Here is a 23,349-nt window from a genome sequence, read left to right as displayed (position 1 = left end):
TTAGGCATTTTTGAAGAAAAATGCCCTGGACTTCCCTAAATTTGGTCTAAGAAATATTCTGGATGGAGTCTGTACCCACTTTTAGCATTAATTATGTAAAGGTGTATGTGAGTCTAATTCTCCTAACTGGGTCAGTTGGGTACTTTATGTTTATCCATATATTAGCACTGATTCACGTATCCTAATCCTAATTAGAATTCAGACATGGTAATTGGTATGTAACTAAATATATAATAATCATATTCTTCTCTGTTATTTACATTTTAAATTGTCCATTAAAATTCAGCCGATCAAAATAACTTAATTTTTTAGGCAAGAAGTTTGGTTCTCATGCAAAAAGAACCTTAAAAGTATATCTAAAAATCAATCAATCAATCAATCTTTTGAGTAGAATTTTAGACATTTATACATATGTTGAAGTTCCTTTGGACTGTACTGAATTTATCTTAAGGCATTTCCATCCAACATGTTGAATGGCAAAATATTAGACTTCTTTTTACAGTCTTGAAATCCAATAGACAAAATTTATTTTTGCTTATTACATAGCTCCCATTGCTGAACATGGAAAGACTGAGTTACATTTTGATGTAATGTTTCTTTGGTGTAGCTAATTCCGCCAGTGGTGAAGGCACTGGGACTACAATAGTTTCTGCCTCCTCTCTTGAGGGGCTGCCAGTTTTTACAGTTGCCATAAGAAACCAACAGTAATCAGCAAAGCACTATCTCATCTTTTGCATATGCTCATCTTTATTACTGTTCAAAATTAACACCCTCCTGAGGGTTTTAGAAACTGCCATAGAGTTGGGTCCCGAACTGCATGGAAATTCAGAGAGAATTTGAAGTTCTGTCAATAAAAAGTCAGGGTAACCCATTTGCATGGGTAACTCCTACCTCTACACCAAGGGATGCAATAGGATAAAGATGCTGGGTTTACAGAATTGATCCCAAACTGTAGTCAGTTTCTAAGGAGTTCAAAACTCTAATATTTATTAAATATATTATTTTGTCAAGATAGGTAGACAATGAAGACTTGTAATGGGTCCTCATTCCCCTCTAAGTAAGTTGTTAAAAAAAGGTTACTAACTCTCCCACCCTTTTCCAAGTGGAGAATAGATGTTCTGTGGCTTTTCTGGGTAGCCGCTCCCTGTCTCCACGAAAGTCATGTTACTACACGTAAGCTTTGCACACTAGCACTTCCAGACCTCTAATTATGTGCCTACTATAACATCAGATGGAATCTTTCTACTTCCCTTTTCCTCCAAGAGTTTTAAATTAACTGAAGTCACCATATTTCATTGAGAACCATGTTACAGCATTTTTCTAAACACTTTGTCTTAAATCATGTGACACTACTAGGATTTTATTTTTTCAAGTAACAAATCACTTTAAAAGACGCTAAAGTCAATTGTTTAATAAGGTGGATCACTAAGAATTTGAGTTCATTGAAGTCAATTTAAACCATATTCTACAATGCTCCAATTAATTCATTCGATGCATATTTTTCAAGTCCTACCATGTGTAAGGCTCTGTAAACCAAAACAGACATAGATTTATAGAGCTCCAGACCTCATGATGGAAGCAGCACTTCAGAATTTTTACTCAATTATAAGTCGATATAAGAAGCTTTTATGAGTTTTTTTGGCATATGAAAATTTATTACTACCATGTTTTTAACATCAAAACTCATGATCTCAGTCTTTCCTTCTTTCCTTCATAGAAGGCCAAAAGAGAAAAACTGGCAACTTTGACAACCTTAAAGCGAACTCCAGGAATGTCACCAACAGCATGACTTTTGTGACCAAATCCAGCAACCAGAATTTCATCATTTTCCTCAGTAAAATTTAAGCAACCATCACTGGGTACAAAGACTTCAATTTTTTTTCCCATTCCTCTTGATCAGCTGGAATGGCAGAATTTGGCTGTTTGCCTTCAACCCTTACTTTTTTCCAGGACAATTTCCTTCACATGAAAAGAATCTCCAAAAGGGTTGGCCTTCAGGGTTGTTCCCAAGTGGGCTTTCTTGGATTGTTTATCATGCACTTCTGATCTCATCAGGGGCCCCATAGCTTCCTAATAGTACAAAGACCATGACACTTGCTCATCCTGCTAGTAGCAAAGGCCTGAGCAAAAGAGCAGAAACTTTTTTTAAAGATTTTGCCTAATTTGATATAAACCAATTCTCTCACCTCTACTTCCTATCCAGTTATTCCTTTAGCCACTCATATTGGTATTTGATAACAAAATTTTAATTTCTAAGAGCCTTATATGGTGAGCTCTATAGTATAGTGGTTAAAATGACAGGCTTCGGAGATGGCACCGTAGGAAGATCCTGAACTCACTTCTTCCCATGGACACACTGAATCTGCAACTACATATGGAAAAATACCCTCTGACAAAGACTTGCAAACTAGCTGAATAGTTCCTTCACAATAAGTAATAAAAGGGCCACATGAGGATGGGTAGAAGAGGCAGAAACCAGTCTCACCAAAAGCTCCAGGCCCAACTTGGCGACCCACGGTCAGGAGGGAGCCCACAAACCTGGAGCAAGGAGTCCATGCCCCAGCCCAGGTACCCAGACCACTGGGACCTGCAAACCAGCAACAGAGGGATGAGCTCCCTGAATGCCTGGCTTTGAAAACCAAAGCTGTAGGAAACTGAGATATTTCTCCTAAAGGGCTCACACATGGAATCACTCATCCCGGGGACCAGCACAAAAGCAACAGTTTGAAAAGTGCCTAGACTGAATGTGAAGGAGATTCATTTGCTAATCATAAAGCCTCTACAGTGGAGCAGAGGCCTGCTGGGACTCTGTCAGGGATGAAGGCACTGGCAGGCATGGTTTTTGTGCTTTCCCTCCACCTTGAATAGTGCCCGCAGGCACACCCTGACCCTGTGCTCTCTAGCAGCCCTGCAAAAGCTGGCAGGTACACCTGGTCCTGTGCTCTACCACTAATTCGCTAAAGCCAGCGGGCACACACAGTTCACACAAGAGACACTCCTTGATCTCCTGGCTTTGGTGGCCAGGGGATATTGCATTCCTGGGTCCCACAGGACTCTCAGGAACAATCAGTGAAACAGTTCTTGGCAGACTACCACCCCCAGGGCACTGCACAGACAGATGACTGAAACGCATCCTCTGCCTTTCTGTAAAAAAGGCCTAGTCACTTGTCCTGGAGCTTCAGCCTGGGGGCAGGCTTCAGGTGTGCCATGCATCTAGAGGCTACAGAGGTGCTCTCAGGAAACGGAGGCTGGGAAACACCATCTCTGTGCTCCTCCTCTGCCTCCCTACATCTCCCTGGTACCTCCCAGAAGAGCTTATACCCTTGTCTGAATCCCTGATTTTTGCAAGTGTTGCCCAGGGGATGCCAGATCACACGGACTAGAGGCCAGCAGGATTTACAATTGCAATCCCACAGGAGTGTGTATATTAACATCCTTTAAAAGCTGCTGCCTGACGGTCTGGCTTCCAATCAGCCTGAAACTCGGTGCTGACTGACAACCCTCTTTTTTGGAACACTGACAGGTCTTGATACACCTTCATCAACTGGGACCTACCAGGAACAATCAGGCTGCTTAAACAATCACAAAGGTTCGAGAGACAACCAAGAGCTAGGGCAAGGTTGAAAGATAAGTTTCATCTCCTCCACAAGGCCACTCCTTCAAGACTGGGAGAGACAGCTGTTTTACCTAATACATAGAAATACACCAGAGTCAAGCAAAATGAGGAAACAGAGGAATGCTTCAAATGAAAGAACAAGACAAAACCTAAGAGGGAAAAAACTTAATGAAGTGGAGATAAGTCATTTATTTGATAAAGAGTTTACAGGTCATACCCAATAATCCTGCTCCTGGGCATATATCCAGAAGGAACCCTACTTCAAAATGATACCTGCACCCCAATGTTCATAGAAGCACTATTTGCAATAGCCAAGACATGGAAACAGCCTAAATGTCTATCAACAGATGACTGGATAAAGAAGATGTGGTATATTTATACAATGGAATACTATTCAGCCATAAAAAACAACAACGTAACACCATTTGTAGCAACATGGATGTTCCTGGAGAATGTCATTCTAAGTGAAGTAAGCCAGAAAGAGAAAGAAAAATACCATATGAGATCACTCATATGTGGAATCTAAAAAAAAGAAAAAAAAAGGAACATAAATACAAAACAGAAACAGACTCATCAATAGACAGAATACAAACTTGTGGTTGCCAAGGGGGAGGAAGATGGGAAGGGAAAGACTGGGAGTTCGAAATTTGTAGATACTGACAGGCATATGTAAAACAGATAAACAAGATTATACTGTATAGCACAGGGAAATATATACAAGATCTTGTGGTAGCTCACAGCGAAAAAGAATGTGACAATGAATATATGTATGTTCATGTATAACTGAAAAATTGTGCTCTACACTGGAAATTGACACAACATTGTAAACTGACTATGACTCAATTAAAAAAAAAGAGTTTACAGGTCATAAAAAGGCTCACAAAACGGGAGAAGAATGGATGAGCACAGTGAGAACTTCAACAAAGACACAGAAAGTATAAGAAAGTACCAAATAGAAGCCACGGAGTTGAAGGATACAAAACTGACCTGAAAACTACACTAGAGAAGTTCAAGCTCAGACCAGATGAAGCAACAGAAAGGATCGGTGACCTGGAAGACCAGACAGTGGAACTGACTCCACAGAGCAGCAAAAAGAAAAAAAGAATTTCGAAAAGTGAAGATATCTTAAGGCACCTGTGATGAAATAACATTTACATTATAAGTGTCCAAGAAGAAGAAGAGAGAAAAGGGTATTTGAAGAAATAATGGCACAAAACATCCCTGACCTAGGGAAGAAAACTGACATCCAGATCCAGGAGGCACAGAGAGTTCCAAAATAGATGAACCTAGAAGTATCCATATCAAGACACATTACAATCAAAATGTCAAAAGTTAAAGATAAAAAGAGAATCTTAAAAGCAGCAAGAGAAAAAAAAAATGTTCCATAACAAGGGCACCCCCATAAGATTATCAGAAGATTTTTCAGCAGAAAGTTTGCAGGCCAGAAGGGAGTGACATAGTATATTCAAAATGCTGAAAGGGAAAAAATTCCAACCAAGAACGATCTACACAGTCAGGTTATCATGTAGAACTGAAGAAGAGATAAAGATTTTCCCAGACAAGCAAAAGCTAAAGGAGTTCGTCGCCACTGAACTGGCCTTATGAGAAATGTTAAAGGGACTTCTTTAAGCTGAAAAATAAAAGGCATTGATTATTAACAAGAAAACATAAGAAAGTGTATATCTTACTAGTAAAGGTAAATTATCATAAAGGCAGTGGATTAATCACTTAAAAAGCTAGTATGAAGGTTAAAAGACAAAAGTAGCAAAAACAAATAAATAACCATAACTACAATAATCAAATAAGGGATACACAAAATTAAAAACTGTAAAATGTAACATCAAAAACATAAAATGTGGAGAGGATTAGTAAAAACGTAGAGTTTTAGATTTCGCTCAAACTTAAATTGCTACCAACTTGCTCAAATTCATATGAAACATCCTCCAGGGGAGGTCATATGTTAGGCCATAAAACAACTCTCAATAAATTCAAGATTAAAATCACATCAAACATCTTTGCTGACCACAATGATATTAAACTAGAAATCAATTACAAGAAAAAAACTGGAATAAAATAAAAAATCCATTTTTTTAATGGACAGAAAATAATAGAAAATTTTCCAAAAGAGACATTCAGATGGCCAACAGACACATGAAAAGATATTTAATATCACTAATCATCAAGGAAATGCAAATCAAAACCACAATGTGATATCACCTCATACCTATTAGGAATGACTATTCTCAAAAAGAGAAGAAACAATTTGTTGGCAAGGATGTAGAGAGAAGGGAACCCTCATGCACTGCTTTGGGAATGTAAATTTGTGCAGCCATTATGAAAAACAGTATCAAGGTCCCTCAAAAAATTAAAAATGGAACTATGATATGATACCCAGAATTCCACTTCTGGGTATTTATCCAAAGAAAATAAAAATACTAATTGGAAAAGATATGAGCACCCATATGTTCATTGCAGCTTTTTTATAACAGCCAAGATACGGAAACAACCTAAGAATTCAACAAAGGATGAATGGATAAAGAAGATGTGGTATATATATACACATACATACATACACACATACATACACAAAGGAATACTATTTAGCCACAAAAAAGAAGGAAATCTTGCCATTTGCAACAATGTGAATAGGCCTCCAGGGTATTACAGTAAGCCAAATAAGTCAGAGAAAGACAAATACTGTACCATCTCACTTTTATGTGGAATATAAAATACAAAACAATCAACAAACAAAACAAAATCCACAGATATGGAGAACAGAGTAGTGACTGCCTGGTGGGAGGGGTGTTGGAGGTGGGAAAAAGGGGTGAAGGAGATTGGGAGGCACAGACTTGCAGCTGTGAAATGAGCAAGTCATGAGGATGTGGTGTGTACCATGGTGATCACAGTCAATGGCACTGCAGTGCATGTTCAAAGGTTCCTGAGAGAGCAGATCTTGAAAGTTCTCATCACAAGAAAAAAAATTTTTGTAACTTTTTATGATAATTGATAGTGACCAGATTTTTTTTTATGGTGATCATTTCACAGTGTACACAAGTATCAAATTAATATGTTGCACATGTGAAACTAAAAGAATGCTGTAAATCAGTTATACCTCAGTTTAAAAAAATAAAGAATGAGTTTTGGAGTCAGATCAGAACCCAATGCTTATTCTACCACTTACTAGCTTCTTTGGGGTCTTGAAAGAAACCCCTTAATTTTTCTGAGTCTCAGTTTCTTCATTTATAAAATAGAAATACTGATTCTTTCTTGGTGATATGCTGAGGAATAAATGAAACAATGTTCATGGATCCCTTAGCATATGCCCTCACATGCAGTGGGTTTTCGGTTAAAAGTGGTTTTTCTTGTAAAGGAAAGTTTAGATGCGTTGAATGTACCCGTGTGCTTGGTAACCAAATTGACCCAGTTTTAGTAGAAGGTACAGTGGCAGGATTCACTTCCTCTGATAAAAAAATAAAATAAAATAAAATAAATAAAGTAAGCCTTGATGGAAACAGAGGAAGCAAAATATCTGAATCTAGATCAAGGAGAGAACCATGGTGCTGGGAGGAAAGGAGTATCAGGGGAGTCTTAGCTGGAGTTCTTCTGAAAGCAGATCTTCAGACAAGGAATTGGTTGCATGTTGGTTATTTCCAGAAATAATGAGCGAATGGAGAAAATGACGCAGAGTTGAGGGAAAAGCCAAATTTTGTGCCATGAGGGGACATAAGAGTCTGCTGTTGAAGACAGAACCTCTGAGAAGGTTGCTGAGTGCCTCTCAGAACTGCCCATCTGAAAGATAGGTGGCTGAAACATTTTTCCACAGGCGTCTGGCTCCCATCAGTTGAGGGCTGCCCTTGAGGGAGTTAGCGCCGCCACGCTTCCATGCTAAGCCTGAGGAAGCACTGAGCAGGCTTTTGCAGTCTGGAGAAGGGTCTGAGGCAGAACTTAGGAAGACTCGAAAAACGTTCTGGAGACCCGGGCTTGTCAGGACCTCTCCACTACAGGTGCGATCAGAAGGGACCTTAGGCAATGGGAAACAGGGCTCCAAACTTTTCTGCCACAAATAGTCCTTCTGACCGACCATAAACAAGCATCAGGACAATGAGAAATTGTTATGAACTGAAAGTTTGTGTCCCCCGCTCCCAAATTCGTGTTGAAACCCTAACCCCCAGTGTGACAGTATTAGGAGGTAGGGCTTTTGAGAGGGGGCTGGGGCATGAGGGCAGAGCCCTCATGTATGGGATTATTATTGACTTTAAAAGGGACGGAAGAGAGCAGAGTTCCCGCCGTCCAGCATGTGCAGACAGGAGGAGGATGGCCACCTGCGAGCCTGGAAGAGGGCTCTCACCAGAACCCCGCCTTGCTGGCTCCCTGACCTCGGACCCCAGCCTCCAGAACTGTGAGCGATAAATGTCTGTTGTTGAGAAACCACACCGTCTATGGAGGTTTGTCACAGCAGCCTGAACTGACTATGACAGAAATGACACTAGCAAAAATGAATGCTGGCCCCCAAAATAAACCAGATACCTGGTTTTTTCATGGCAACTCGATTATGATGAACGAAATTAAGTGAAATAAAATAAAAGTGCAAGAACATGGAATCTTTTCCTTCCCCAAAGAGCCTACCAGGATTAGAATCACGAGGGTTTCAAACTTGGTCGTCTGTATGTGTATATATTTATGTCACAGGCAAAGCCCATTAACCACTCCTGGGAAATAAAAATAGACTCTGGGTAATAAAATAAAGTCTAACCTTTTTCTTTTCCTCTGTGCTCAGTCTAGTTTCACTGGTTCACAGGGGTCTGTATGCAGAGGCCTCGCACCCGGCCCTTCAGAAACGGCTGCGCCCAACACCTCAGCTGACGGGCCTCCGGCAGAGGTGCTGCACGGCGCACAACACTCAGTCCACGGCGGCGGCGGTGGGGGTGGGGGCGGGTGGGGGCCGTGTGCAGAGACGCTGCGCCCTGCATTGTGATTGGGAGCGTGAGCAGCGCAGCTGCACCTGTCCCGCGAGAACTCCGTCCCCTCCCCTCCCCTCCCCCGCTGAGGACACTCGTACAAGGCAGTCCCCCCAGTGCCTGTCCAGGAAACAGCATGTGCTCCAGATCTCCCCTTGCACCTCTCCGTTCTTTGATCCAAGACTGAAGCTTTCCTTTGCTTCCAAACCGAATCTCACTCTGATTCTGTTGGTTCCAATGACTCCGGGCAGAAGGAACCTTGATGGCGACCGTCTCAGGAGGGTCGGTAACAAATGTATATGTATGTGTCGTCACAATACTGCCACAAAAGGAAAGATGTAGCTTCACAAAGATAGTATGTCCTCATCGTATCATTCAGTCCTTTGTTCCTGTAACCACCAAACACTCCAGTCAGAGCCTGATCAGTGTAGGTAAGCCCGGTCCTCAGTCCCCTTCTCTGAAGTCTCCATAATATTAGTCAGCCAGAAATTACTCTACGCTTGAAATGACAAGTCACACCTTGCCCTGGGAAAATTATGGGGGAAATTAAACCCAGCACTGATGAGTTAAAGAGACTTTTGATTTCCATTTGAAGGGGCAAGTTTGGTGACCTATTCTGACAGTGAAAAGTATAATGATTTATAAATGACAATTTATAATTTATAAATAATTAAATTGTCCATTCAATGCATGGTTGCAATGTCTGTCCAGAGTGCCACCTAGGGTTGCCAGATAAAATGCAAATATTGATAATTCATATATATATCAAAAATTATTCATTATTCATCAGAAATTCAAATTTAACTAGGAACTCTTTAATTTTATTTGCTAAGGCTGGTAACTCTAATACCACTTCCAAACAGGTACAACCAAAGAGGTGTACATTCAAACAGGACTGTAGATGCTCTGGAATGTCGTGCTAAAGGTTCGAGGACTTTTCAGTAACAGCAACATTTTGCTAAATAGACATGTGAATTAACTAAACAATTTACATATTGTTTCCTTGGGCACATTTCTAAAAACTTTTCGAAGTATTTCAATAATTTATTTGTCACAACATGGCAATCTCTATACTGGGGGGAAAAAAAACACTGTGATGATAATAGGAAAACTCATCTCAAATAATTCCAAATGAGTTTTCAAAGACTCTCATTTACCTGCTGAGTCAAATACGCATACTTTAAAATGTTCTCATTGGATTCACCTAAGTATTTTCTCATAAATAAAATTTAAATCAACTTCTATGCCTAAGAACAATTCTGCGGAATTCTTTGATGAAAGAAACATCCAAGAACCACATGCAGAGTCACTTCATTTTAGTTGCAAGATTCTTGTTCCAGCTCACCTTCCAAAAGAATTTCAGTCAAGTAGAAATGTTCTGACAATCCCCCCTTAGAATGGCCAATAATCCCTGCCTTTTCATTCATTCACTCATTACCTCTCTAAAAAGAGAATGTGCAGTTACCAGAATTTTATACAATTAGTGCTCCAAGAGTGTTTTAAATGCAAACCTATAAGGGGAAAGTAAAAACAAATCAAAGTTAATTGTGACTGGCTGGAACAAAATGCTTAAATCAATACGAGGATGGCTCATCTGCTCATCATTTACCCATTACCTGGGAGACGAACACCTCCTGCTGTGCCTGATTTTTGATACAGATTCACCACTGCCTGCATTTTCCAGACACATGCTACGGAAGCCCAGCCCTTCTCTGACCCTCTCTCTCATTACCCACTTTGCACTTAATACCCTATGCACTTATTCATTTTTATTCTTTTCTTGCTTGTATGTTCTCTGTGAGGGGCCAATGCACACAAGGAAAGCTAGAAAGTTGGAAAACTTTACAAAGAAGCTCAGGGCCTTCCTGCAAAGCAGTCAGAGGAGGCACCCACACCTGCCTATGAATTACTGACTTCTCTCAACCGGTCTCCACAGTGACTATTGTGATTTTCAGAAACCACCCCAAAATAGAATGTGACTCCCTTTCATAAGGCATCTCTTGAAAAAAAAATTTTGCTGTTGTTGTTGTTAAGGTATTAGATGCAAATGAAGATAAATAAAGCCCTCTTATTCAGACGTAGTGAATGTCTTTAATGGAAAGACAGCCTTAAAACTTAACACACAGTATCCAGAACAGAAATTGGCTGTTGGAAACTTTGGCTTTTGAAGGACACGCATGATCTTAGCTCTCATCAATAAAGCCTGGTGTTTTAGTATAAAGACAAACTCATTTCTAACGCTCTGCTGCCTTTCTGCAAATGCCCTTCACCATAGCCAAGAATCCCAAAAATGGAGTATAAAATGTATCTGCCTTTGAAAGATAATATATATCTGAATTAAATACACACACCAAATTTAAATATACCTGGATAAGATGGTTAGGGTGATAGATTAACTTTTTTTCAGGTAATTATCCAAATGAAAATCTTGCAACTATGTTTTTTTTATTATTATTATTATTAATGGTCTCCAGGGGGTGATGAGGAGACAAAAAAACTTTTGAAATAACTAATTTTTAAAACTGTATTTGACAACTAAATGGATCATGTGTGACTGCTATCACCAAATATTTACTGGCAACTATCTTTTTTAGCTTTGTAGCTATTTTTTTTACTTGTGTGTACGGATTACCTAATAGAAAAGTGTACAGGTGACCACACATGGATAGCACACCATGGACTGAAACGACATTATTTTTTAGCCAAGTGCACCCACAGCAAACCATGGACTGAAACTGCATTATTTTTTTGGCCAAGTGCACTCAAATAGGCTAAATATCTGAAGGTTAGAAATACAGTACTCACTTTAAAATTGGAGTCTAAATAAAACTGGAGAAACCTAGGTGCACACTGATACAGTGGGGGGAAATAGCACAGTGTAGAGGATGACTAGAGGAAAATTGTGATGGTGCACAAAAGGGAAAAGAATAAGACACAGCTGATAGCCAGCTCTAGCCTTTCCATTGACCATTGGTGTGTGTTCCACCTACCACTTCTTCAATGCATCCTTTTATTTTTTTGAGAAAGGACATTCATGACCAATAACAGTTATAATGATAGTTAGTGTAGGATTTAAGATATGTTTTTTAAAAAGCACCCTTAACCAACACTAAAAAGCCACCAAGGGTGGGGGTGGGGGTAGTTACCTAGCTCTAGGTTTTATTTAGTGACGGTTCCACTTTTTCACTCACTGCCTGCAAATCAGCGTTTTTAGTGGACAAAGGGCTCAGCGGCGGCCTTATGATTGCTTCTTTTCAAATGGTAATGGCTATCCTAACTCCTCTGCCAGGTTTTTCTTACCAGAGCACAAATTGCAGTTTACAAGGCTCTGAGGGAAAAAAAATCTTAGCTGAATATCTTTTTTTTTATTCGACAAACTGACATGTAAATTACCCTTTAAGTGCTCCACTCTAGGGCTCTGATCATCTCCTAATTGTCACAGTCAATTGTAGCCAACAGTCTCTTCAATCCCAAGCGCTTTGACAACAAGCACAAGGATCAAAGCAGAATCAGCTCCCTTCAATATCCTTCTGTTTAGGATGCTACAAAACGCCTGAAAAAGAAAGGTGTAAGGGCATTGCTGTAGAGGAAACTGAGAGTAGCAAGTATTACAATAGCCATTTTCTCCATCTCTAAAATTATGCTGTACAAGCTGCCGTGATCTTTAATCACATGCGCAGAACAAATATGTAAACCTCCTGGGCAATTAATATGCTCTTAAGATTATACTAACATTCCAGCTTTACGAACAACCCCGTCTCCATGCCTTAGAAAAACTATGACACAGACATGGGATAGCAAACATGTCACAGCTTCTTCAGCAACCAAAACTATTATCAAACATATTCTATATTTGAGCATAAATTTTAAAGCATAGTTTTTATTACTCAGACTAGTGTCAGGATTCACTGCTCCCCCAAACTAAATAGCCCATTGAAAATTCTAGAGTTTTTTTTAATTAACCTAGAGATGTCCAACTGAAAATGTGCCCCTAAATAAATTTAAAATGTGGCATAAAAACTAATTTCAGAAGAATGCTGTTTCCCCTAGTAGGGGTAAATCTATGTTATTGCTTTACTGGGAACAAACTAATTAAAAGTCATTACATGATCTACAAACATGAGTTCTAAATAAGATGTACTTACCAGGATCATCACTTAACAAAATATGACATCTCTCCAACTAAAGTAGTTATCATATAGCACTAACTTTTTAAAGATCATTTATGCTTTTCTCAAAAGATAAATTCATCCTATTATCTATAACAATATAAATAATTTCATGGAAAGAGAAACCCATAATAAAACAATAAATTACACAAAATAACTGCTTTAAAGAATAACCTGAAGGTTCTCAGGAAGAAAACGACAAATGGGAAGAAATCAAAGGTGCATACGACATTCCTTCTACAGCTTGTTGTCTCCAGGTATTACACACAGACAGCGTGTAAGGTCACACCTTGATTGACAGTCTTCCTATGCTCCAGAAAAGAACTGAAAAAAAGAGGCAGCAAATACCCTAGGTTCTTTCTCAGCTACTTCACTCAAATCCACCTATAGGGGTTTCCCATCCTCCCCTCAATTTCACCTTATATTCTCAGGTTTGATTGAAGAGCTTCACAGAAGGGTCTATTACAGATTGAGGAATGATCCATTTCACATCTGAAGCTCCAAAGAGCTCCTTGTGAGAAGTCTTGGAGTGCATTTATCTCACATGTGAAGCTTTCTGCAAAATCAATATGGGTATTTTTCAGTTTGACAAGTCAACGTGAAATATCACATAATAATAGAAAAACAGAGTTGTACATTTAAACACACCCAATATAGTTATCTATACAAAGCTGATAGTTTTTACTCATGGAGATCCTTGAGTGTGCCTATTCTGAATTCATCCTGATAGCTGGGCTAAAGGGCACAGACAGAGAAACTGACTGGTCACCATATTCCTGGCTCCTCTGTCCCAATTAATCCAGGTTTTGCAGTGAGAGAAGAGAACGGGCAGGAATTATGACCTATGCTTCACATCTGAGAGTGATATGAGAAGTGGAAAGCAAATAACCAGACGTCAAAAAAAAAAGGAAGGAAGCAGAACAAAAAAGAACTTTGTAAAGAACTTCAAATTTAACTAATTGGCAATAACTGGGCAAAATGGTTTCCCAAAGAACAGCAACCAAGTCTCATATCCTCCCCCAGAACAACTGACATACCTGTGATGGGCTCTGACAATCTTTGGGTGAACCCCAGATCTTTTACCACATGCATAAGCTTGCGGAACATGATTTAATTTCTCTAAATCTCTGTTTTGTTTTGTTTTTTTAATCTCAAAGTGGGATTAATGAGAAGATTTACCTTACAAGGTTTTGTGAAGTTTAAATAAGAAGATGCATATAGCACCTGGGACATGAAAAACATACAACTATTGGTAAATACTGATGAAATTACTAGCGTTTCTTTAAACCTATCCACAAGGTCCTTAAGGTTCTCATCTGGTGCCATTTCTCCTGTCTGCTGGACTCTTTCCACATGTTTTAGTGTTCCCAAGTCGTAGACAACAGTTCTGGTCAAAGAGTGTACTCACTACATTAACTCTGATGTAGGTCCTAGCAGAGGAGTACAGCCACCCACGTTCTTTTGCCTTAGAAATGGTCTTCCTCCAATCAGGAAGGGGGTCCCTATCAACCAAGAGAAAGAGAATCAGATGGGGCTTCAGAAAGGAAAAGAATCCAGGCTTTGAAACCAAATAGCCACCGATTCAAGCAATGAATGAGATAGAGATGTAGCATGTGGTTATTCTTCATATGCCAATGTTCTCATTAATACTGGGGTCATCTCTGTTTACTCTACCAATGGAAGGACCTTAAAAAAAAAACCTCTCAGGAGCATATTGCCACCCAGATTTAGTTAATTAGCTCTCAATAACTGCTATTCCTCTCATCATATTTTCCTGCAGCACATCACTACCAAAGTAGTACTAATACTGTCTGTGCTTGAATCACCTAATTTGTAGATTGCTTGAAACCTACTTTTAATTTTAGGTTAACTCTCCCTACCACTCAGAATTAGCCCAGAGTAGGCAAAATATGTGTGTTCAGAGATGGGAAAAATTTATATCAAAATAAGAAAAGCATCATTAAAAAATTGAATGGAAATTTTAAAATTCTTACCCTGTATTTCAAAGTCAAATAACTAAACAAGACTTTGTATTTAATTAATTCAAAAAACTTAATATAGGCAATATTCATTTTTTTAGCTACCCTAGTGTTCTCCTCCATTATTAAAATGAAGCTATAGCTTTCATTCCAGAACCAAACTAAAATATTTAATTAAATGCTGATATAAAATTACAAGAACAAGTTTAAATAATTTCCCACTTAAAAGGGTTATTTCCTTAAAATTTTTAATTTATTTGTTTTGGTCTCAAAATACATTTTTAGGAAGGGAGCAAGTTTATAAGTGATCATTAAATTTCCAGATTGACACATTAAAAACTTGTTTAATGTAAAGTGAACCTGTAACACACTAGAATCAAGTTTTAAGTGACTCTAGGTCATGATATCTATAAATTTCACATTGTGGAGGCTTAAGGAGTATCATCAAACACTGAGTTTCTAAACTTTGGAACATCATCAGGCAGGAGATCTGATAGAAGGATGGAACAACCACGAAGCTGAGTGATCACAATTCTCAACATCATCATATCAACACCACCATCATCATTATCATCCTGTCATATCCCTCCCATTGTATTAGTACATGGTACCTATGAAGGTGGTGATGCTAGGTAACCAATAAGATGGCATCTTGTCATCTTGACTTTTTTTAAGTGGAGGAGACCTGCACCAGGGTGTCAGGACCTCACTCTTTCTTTCTTTGATTTAAACCTCTTCCATGATGTTCATTTCCCAGTCAGGACCCTGAGCATTATTTAAACGCTTTCAAGTAAATTTCCTGGTGAGCAAGTGGTTTGGGGCCTTCTATTGATCCCCAATTACACAGGATTGGGAGGACAAGGGTCCAGGGAAATTAGTCAGCACAGTGTAGACAGCCCCAAAATTTAATCAGAAAATAACTTTCCTGCCTGCCACGTCAAGGGTTAACCAAGCTTCCTTCAGAGAAATGACCAGGTGTCCTTTGGGAGCCAGGGAGGGTCCTGGGCCCCATCAGTCTTCAGTCATCTCAGCCATCATTGGTTTGGGAGCCCCAAGCCCTCTTTGGGACCTGGGGCAGCCCTGCTTCCAGTGGCCTTTTCTTTGCATATTGGACAGGGTCCTAGTGGACTTTCCCCAAATATAGGGCATTTGTCCTTCCAGTGGCCCTCCTGGCTGCACTTAAAACATGTCCCTTCCCAGAAAAACAGTGGCTCTGACCCAGGGGTCCTGGATCCTACCCTTCCATGGGTCTTCACAAGCAAGGGTAACCCTGAAAAAAAATTTTTTTTAATTAAAAATAAATAAATAAACACTTTCAGTTAAGCAAATGAAGACTCTGAGGTATCAGCACCCACATTCCAAGATCCCTTCCTTCTGGATTTTGTCTTCTACCCACAATATCTAGGAAAGGGGCTCGCTCGCTCAGGACCTGATAACATATTCCTTGGCATGCTGGCAGTACTTTGACAAAACCACAACATTGAAGTGAATATTTGCCTTTCTCAATGGAAAATAATTTCACAACTTCTCTCAGTTATTTACGTATTTCGAAAGTTGCCCTTCTTCATTATCAGGGCTTTCTGTCTTATTCCATTTCTGGTTTTGATTTTAACTGTAAACCTTACTACTCGAAACTCATGAGGGCTATCTGCCTTTCAAGTACTTCAGGTTGCCATTAAATAGCATCCCATACTTCACCTAACTAAGAACACTTACTCCTGCCTCTTATCCATATTTTCAAGTAAGCACATGGTACTCTACAGTTTGCAACTCATCTAGATGACCTCTGGCCTCATCAAATTTTAATCACAAAACATATACATACACAACTTCAAATCTGAACTGATCAGGGGTTGGTGGGAAGGAGGAAATGGAGAGTTAGTATTTAATGGGTATAGAGTTTCGATTTTGCAAGATGATAATGTTCTGGAGCTCTGTTGCACAACAGTATGAACGTGCTTAACACTACAGTAGTGCACACTCAAAATGGTTAAGATGGCAAATTTTATGTTATGTTTACCAAAATTCAACGTTTTCTTTAAATAAAAAAAAATAATGTAGTGAAATTGCTTGTAGAAATGAGTGCATTAATTCAATAATAAATAAATATGAAACATCTCTTAAAAACTGAATTAAGGGTATTCTGATTTTTAAGTGTTAGGCAACCAGAACCCTAGATTTCAGTTCTAATTTCTTTTTTATTCAAATACTGCCTGCAAAATTATCCATAAAGTTTTCAAATCCAAATGGACCAGCATAGGGACTTGATGTAGAAGAAACTGCACTTGAAAATGTAGGTCAAAATTAAAGCTATCAATGAAACTCGGATTATAGAATTTCACTTCTCTTCTGAAAGGTTCAAACAAAGAAACACAAGAAAACCACCACTCCCAGGTGCTCGGTTCTGAGGCTGTAACTACCACACGTTGTTACCACTTAGAATCTCAAATTTTCACCGAGTTTTCAGTGGACCAAGCAAAGTTGAAGCTCACTGAGACAAAAATACTCGAACCCAAACCAGACTATTTTCAGTGGTTTCTCTGTTTTTGTAACAGTAGTTCCACAGTCTCTTAACACTCACTTTCTTCAGGGTTAATTTTTTTTTTTTTTTTGCCATTTTTAAAGTTACATTATAAAATAAAGATTTTTCAGGATTCAGGGTATAATCTGTTCTCTGAACATGTTGAGCATATTTACATTTACCCCACAAAGGTGGGAAAGGAAAGCTTCAAACAAAGCAGACAAAACAGGACCATGGAGTAACGGGGGACATTTATGAAAACGAGTGTCTTTATGATCCCACCTTACACTCACAGAATGAAACCAGTCAAAACCAGAAGTAGATGGCTACCTTTTTAAAGTAAGATCCCAGGGTCAAAAATTAATAAACATGGTACACTGATTCAAACATTCACTAGAATTTTCCCCTTTGCATATGCACTCAATCATTTCATCACCTAATGGTTTGCTTTTAACATTTATTCTTGTAGTGCACATACTTTCTTAGATTAGGGTAGCAAGACCTTGAAGTCCAGTGTGAATCTGAAGTTTGTAATATTACTAACAGTTATAATAATAATAGTTGCCCATGACTAATATATCTTGTCACTCATATTATCTCTTAGAAACACCATATGAGCTGAATATTAATATGCCTCTGAGATATGAGGAAACTGAGGCTTTGAGAGATTAAATAACTTGGCCAAAACCACACACTAAAGAATGCTGTGCGCTGAACCACAGAGCTCCCCTGCATCTTGATGAATTGCTGTGAGTGTAGAATTTCAGTGTATTCTTCTACATCATCTATTACAAACTCTTCTTTTATTTATCTTCTTGATAAATGAGTTCCCTCGTGCATTTGGGGTCTCTTATTGCCCAATAGTTCCTGAATAGAAACCATATCTTGGACACAGACACTTGTTTTGATTGACTCCGTGACTGAACCAAATGTGATCACTGGTCAGCATGGCCACTGACCGGCAGCAGCAGCTCCCTTTGTTCCACTGATACCTCTCCGTGTATTCACCAAGCAACCGGGTTACAGAACATTCGCTACAGAGAATAACGTCCATCATGGCGTGTATTTTGAAATCCACTTGAACTCAGGACTATAATCAGTAGCCATTCACAGTGTTCCAGAAGACCCTATCACCCTTGCAAACACCATAATCAACACCAGTGAAGAACATCGAGACCAGCACAACAGACCATTTCGTTTCCCTGCTTCAGATCTGGATCCCTTTTCCCCCAGACATCTCCTCACCGAGGTGAATATATCCACGCCATTTCTAGGGAGGACAGACTCAGGGCTAGCCTAAGAATCCAAGAATAGCGAAGTTGGAACCACAAGGACTCTCCAGGCCATGCCATAAAATTGCATATGATAAAAATGTGGTCCAAAGAAGTAAAATGATTTGCCCAAAGTCTTAACCTAATGAGTGAAAAAGCAGAGACTTTATAAACTCCAATGCCAGGGCATTTCCCACTTATGAGACTGTTTTAAACAAAGGGCTTACTATGTGTCAAATATGGTACTAGATACTTTACAAACAGTATTTCATATAATCCTCACAACCTTCACAAAAAATAAATGTTATTACTCCTCTTACAAATGGAAAAGATTAAGTAATTTAGCTAACTTCACACGGCTAGAAAATAGCAGCTGTGGGGATCAGCTATTAACACCTCACTTTTAATATAATGGTCAAGTTCCTAAAAAAAAATGCCTCCAGACGGGATTATGGCACTAGACAAGCTGTGGACTGATGCTGAGATTAGAGGAGGAAAAGATATGAATTTAAGGCCTGGGAATTTTTTTAAAAAAAAGCTAAAATAAAGATGTTGCGTGAACACACTGGTCTTTATTTTTATTTCTTTATACCCTGCTTTTTTCCCCAAAAAGGATGTAAATTGGTTTATTAAAAAGCAAAGAAACCAGAAAACAAACAAAAATGCATTGGATACAATAAGATAAACTAAATTTAAAATAGGTGATTGAACTAACTCTAAAAGAAAACACAGCGAAATTGAAAGAGACAAAATTCTTGCCCGGAAGTCTTATATACTTGCCCAAGGTAGGCTGTAAATTTGAATGTGAGCTTTCAGACAGGCTACTAAGAGAGGAAAACGTGATCCATTACATGAATTGCAGTGTCCCTAAAACAAAGAACAAGCCATTTGCTCAGGAGAGACACAATTATTCCTGGTTATGAGACCATGGAGAGATGTGTCCCCATGCCCCTCCTGGAGAAGGTGCGGTGGAGACCCAGGAACGGTAACCCTGGCAGCACGGGGCTGTTGACTCAGCGTCCTCGGTGCCACAGCATAGCACTCGGCAGAATTCAGCCAAGGCAGTTCTTTGGGGACAGCAAGCTAGTTGTCTCGGGGAAAGGGCAGAATGAAGGAGGGGAGGGTGCTGAAGGGGAGGGATGCTGAACCATGGAGCCGCAGGGAGGAAGTTCCCCCCAGACACAGCTCTGCTGCTCTGACTGCCTCTACGCCTTTGCTGCAATGCTCCACCTGTCCCCACCTGGGAGGCCTTTGGCCCCCTTCCACTATCTCATCCAATCTGAATCTCTTCCTAATCTCTTCTGATGCAGAGGAACAGATCAAAATCACTAGCCTGTGCACCAGACTCAAGTCCCAAGGTGGCCTGAGGGGAACGAGTGAAGCGGGCAGAGCAGGCAAGGCCAGCCAAGAGAGCCATCGTGACAGGCTGTGCCGGTTCACTGGTTGGACAGAGGCCCCCTGTTCCTGAGCTCTGCTGAGAGCCCCAGGTGCTACTGGCAAACCTCTGTTAGGAGCCATTACTCCCACCCATTGATTCCACTCATTCACTGAGGCAACAAATGCTTCCTAGTTATCATTACGGTTGTGTGCCTGGGAAACACAGGTGGACAAGACACACAGGATCCCTTCCTAATGGGTCTTGTGGGTTCACTTCTACCTGAAGATGCTTTGAATCAGGCCAACTCAAGAGAAGAGCATGGAGCTGAAAAATTAATCACTAAAACTCCACATCCTACCTTTTTTCATCAAAGAGTTCCTTCAGAAATCTGGAGAGCCCTTCCCTGGGGGTTAACTAAAGACTGTGACTTTGCAGCTCATTTCAATAGTCATACCTTCAGTTGCCTCATCTATCAAGAACGAAACTAATACTTGCAACCAATACTTCATAACGTTCTGTGAAAGGAAAACAGAGTAAGGCGTGAAAGCAAAAAAAAAAAAAAAAAAAAAAAAAAGCACTACAGAACTCTTAAATCCAAAAGGTGGTGTGCACATGGATAAAATGGACCTTAAAGCTACTATTCCATGAGTACACCTGCATGTCTGTCATAGTCTGAAAAATGTTTTAAGAATACAAGATAACGAAGTTTAAAAATGAACAATTTATTCTCTTAAATACTAGACAACTATATTAATTAATAAAATTTAATTGCCAGCACTGAAGGACTCACTGAATTACAAACATAGCCCTTCTAGGATGATAAAAACATAATTAACAGCGGCCTGAAATGGAAGCAGCCGAGCACTCTTATCTGTTGATGTGCAAACAGTGTGGTTATGTAAGGGATAAAACATACTTTAAAATAGTCCTTTCCTGTTATCAAGCAAAGCTCAGAGCATGCTAAGAAATAACTCTATTCCAGAGAGAGTTGTACATTCACTCACAGCCTCTCTAACTGAAACTGGAGCTGTCATCTCCCCTTCCCCAACACGCGAGTTACACTGAAGAAGGGTAGTCGACTGGAAAACAATGAGCATTTGTCCTGGCTGTACAGATTAGACCAATATTAAGCATTTTAACATAAAAGCACACATCACAAGATGCACCGCACAGCATTATTTACATGAGGTCAAACTCTCACCTTCTCCTCATCCAGACTGTCTATCAAGTACTATGTACTTAAGGATTAGATCCATCTCTTTCAAAGTTATCTGTCTGCACATCATAAAAGATTTCATTGAAAGCAAAAGGCTCATTGGATACTTCACTTTATTAGGAAATATTGCTCAGCACCTATGCTACGTTCTCTTAGCACCCTTTAAAATATACCTAACCTTGTGCTTTCTACCACTCAGTCTCCTAGATTTGAGGCTATTTAAATGCTCTGCAGACCCCATGCACCATCACTTCTAGGGAGCAATTATAGCAAACAGATTAAAATGTACCCACATTCCACATTAAGTACAATCTTTTTGCTGTAATAATTTTGGAGGAATTTTTTACTGTTTTGTTTCTGAAATATTAGGCCTCGAATAACAAGCCAAATTTATAATCAACTATTTCCAAGCCATCATCAAGCACATGGAGGAAGGTATGCAGAGTGAAAACGTTTAACCTAAAAATTGTTTTCAAATGTAATGACATTTTTAAGAAACCCTCCTTGAGGATGACGTAATGTTGTATTTCGCTTGTTTTTATTAGTCTGGATTTTGAGCTTCCTGTAATTTGCAACCAATATAATTGTGATCAGGCCTTAAATGTTTTCCTAGGCCCATGAAACGTGTAAGCTCTGGAGTGCCTTCAGTCCCCAGTGAAGGAGGTGGCCCTACGCACATCAGCCGCCGATGTCACCTTCACCAGAGACACAGCAGAGAAGTTCCTGGAGCCTGAGCCACCAAAGCCCCAACCCAAGGCTGGGCACTGGTCTTCTCTGGTTGGAATCTGGTGCTGGCTGGTCCCCTGGCAAGCAGTCCATGTGCAGGTGGGAGGGACACCTTCTCAGAGCACTCAGAACTCCCGGTATCTGGTGGCTGTGCTTGGCTCCATGTTTGAAGCCTTTTTTTTTTTTTTTTTTTTTTTTTTTTTTTTTACATCTTTGAAATAAAATCCTCTTTTGAAGTCCCGCTAAATGTTAGAAAGAATAATATATAACTGACTGCATCCCCTCTCACCCACACACAAAAAAATCACTCAGTGGAAAATCTCTTCAAAAACAGACACAACGTATACCCGTTAACATCTCCAGAACATTCAGTCTTCAGAGGCTTCTTGAAGGCAACCCCTGCAGCTAGTAATCCCAGCTCCCCACCAGCGGTGAACTGCGCCGGGGCCAGAAGTCTCCCAGCCACCACTCCCAACGGGAGAGCCCACAGCCTCTCTACTGGACAGCTTTGAAGGAAAAACGTCTGAGGAAAAATTGGAAACTGTGTAGGTAAATATAGCACGCTGTTATAATTGAAAATTCCAGGGAGATTTTTTTCAATATTTACCATTCTGGTTTCCTTGTAGATGTTTCTAAACAATGGCACCATTACACCTAAAAATTAATACTGCACTATGGTTTTTATGAGCATCTCCCTAATTCGTTTTTTCTCTTTATTCATTGGATACTGATGGAGCGCCGCCTCCGTGCCAGGGACCGTGCTGAGCCCTGGTGAACACGGCAGGCAGAGTCCCTGGGAGTCAAGAAGACAACTGCTCCACCCATTGTGGTAGTTATGTAAGAGCTTCTGCACGGCTAATTTAAACCTGTTTGACTAAAATTCAATCCCATTTCTCCTTGCCCTGCCCATGGGGTAGGGAATCAACAGCCAATCCCTGTCCTCTCCAGCATAGCCTTCCAGATACTTGAAATGCTCAAGTTGCTTTTTTGTTGTTCAAAATAGACACATTTTTCCCCAAATAAGATTACATTTGATGTGTGCAACACGCCAATATAACTCCTTTGCTGTGTCATCACATTGTCATTGATATGAAAATATAGAATATGAGTTTTCAGTCACATTGAAAGGATAAAGGAAAATATAGTCCCATGTGATCAACCAGTTTCTTAGGCACTAATCTATACACTATTTCTGATAATGCCATTCTAAGAAAATGCACTAGAATGGAACAAAAATTTTGCATCATTGCACTAGCTGAGAAAAAAAAACTAATAGGTCTCTATCCCTCATGACTCATATCAGAGAACCCTGCCCCCAAAGAAATAAAGACACACTGTCACTGAACCACATTATTATCCCTTAAGAAGACTATAAAATGTGTACATCATTCACTCGTTGACATTGAACTTGTGCCAAAACTATTAGGAGCACATATTAATAAGATATCCCAAACGTGTAGGAATGAGTACAGAATAAAACACAAAATGCAATTGGTATTCACTATTAATTTGTCT

At 39.6% G+C, this 23,349-nt stretch overlaps 1 long non-coding RNA gene and 1 pseudogene across 1 annotated transcript in view; both read right to left on the bottom strand.

The window, feature by feature from the left end:
• The window catches only part of LOC106730492, a 654,858-nt gene that overhangs the window by 604,106 nt on the left and 27,403 nt on the right, over positions 1 to 23,349 (bottom strand). Inside the window, exons 9-14 of the long non-coding RNA XR_004319837.1 lie at positions 14,152 to 15,992; positions 13,162 to 13,299; positions 12,918 to 13,067; positions 9,920 to 12,127; positions 8,793 to 8,963; positions 8,370 to 8,580 (exon numbers count right to left, since the gene is read on the bottom strand). This is a non-coding gene — a long non-coding RNA (uncharacterized LOC106730492). The remainder of the gene's footprint in view (positions 1 to 8,369; positions 8,581 to 8,792; positions 8,964 to 9,919; positions 12,128 to 12,917; positions 13,068 to 13,161; positions 13,300 to 14,151; positions 15,993 to 23,349) is intronic.
• LOC116663612 lies at positions 1,568 to 3,872 on the bottom strand (annotated as a pseudogene).

Source organism: Camelus ferus, chromosome 5 (assembly GCF_009834535.1).
Source record: "Camelus ferus isolate YT-003-E chromosome 5, BCGSAC_Cfer_1.0, whole genome shotgun sequence".
Classification (NCBI taxonomy): Eukaryota; Metazoa; Chordata; class Mammalia; order Artiodactyla; family Camelidae; genus Camelus; species Camelus ferus.
Note: the sequence above shows the minus strand (reverse complement) of the source record. Positions and strands in the feature narration are given on the sequence as shown.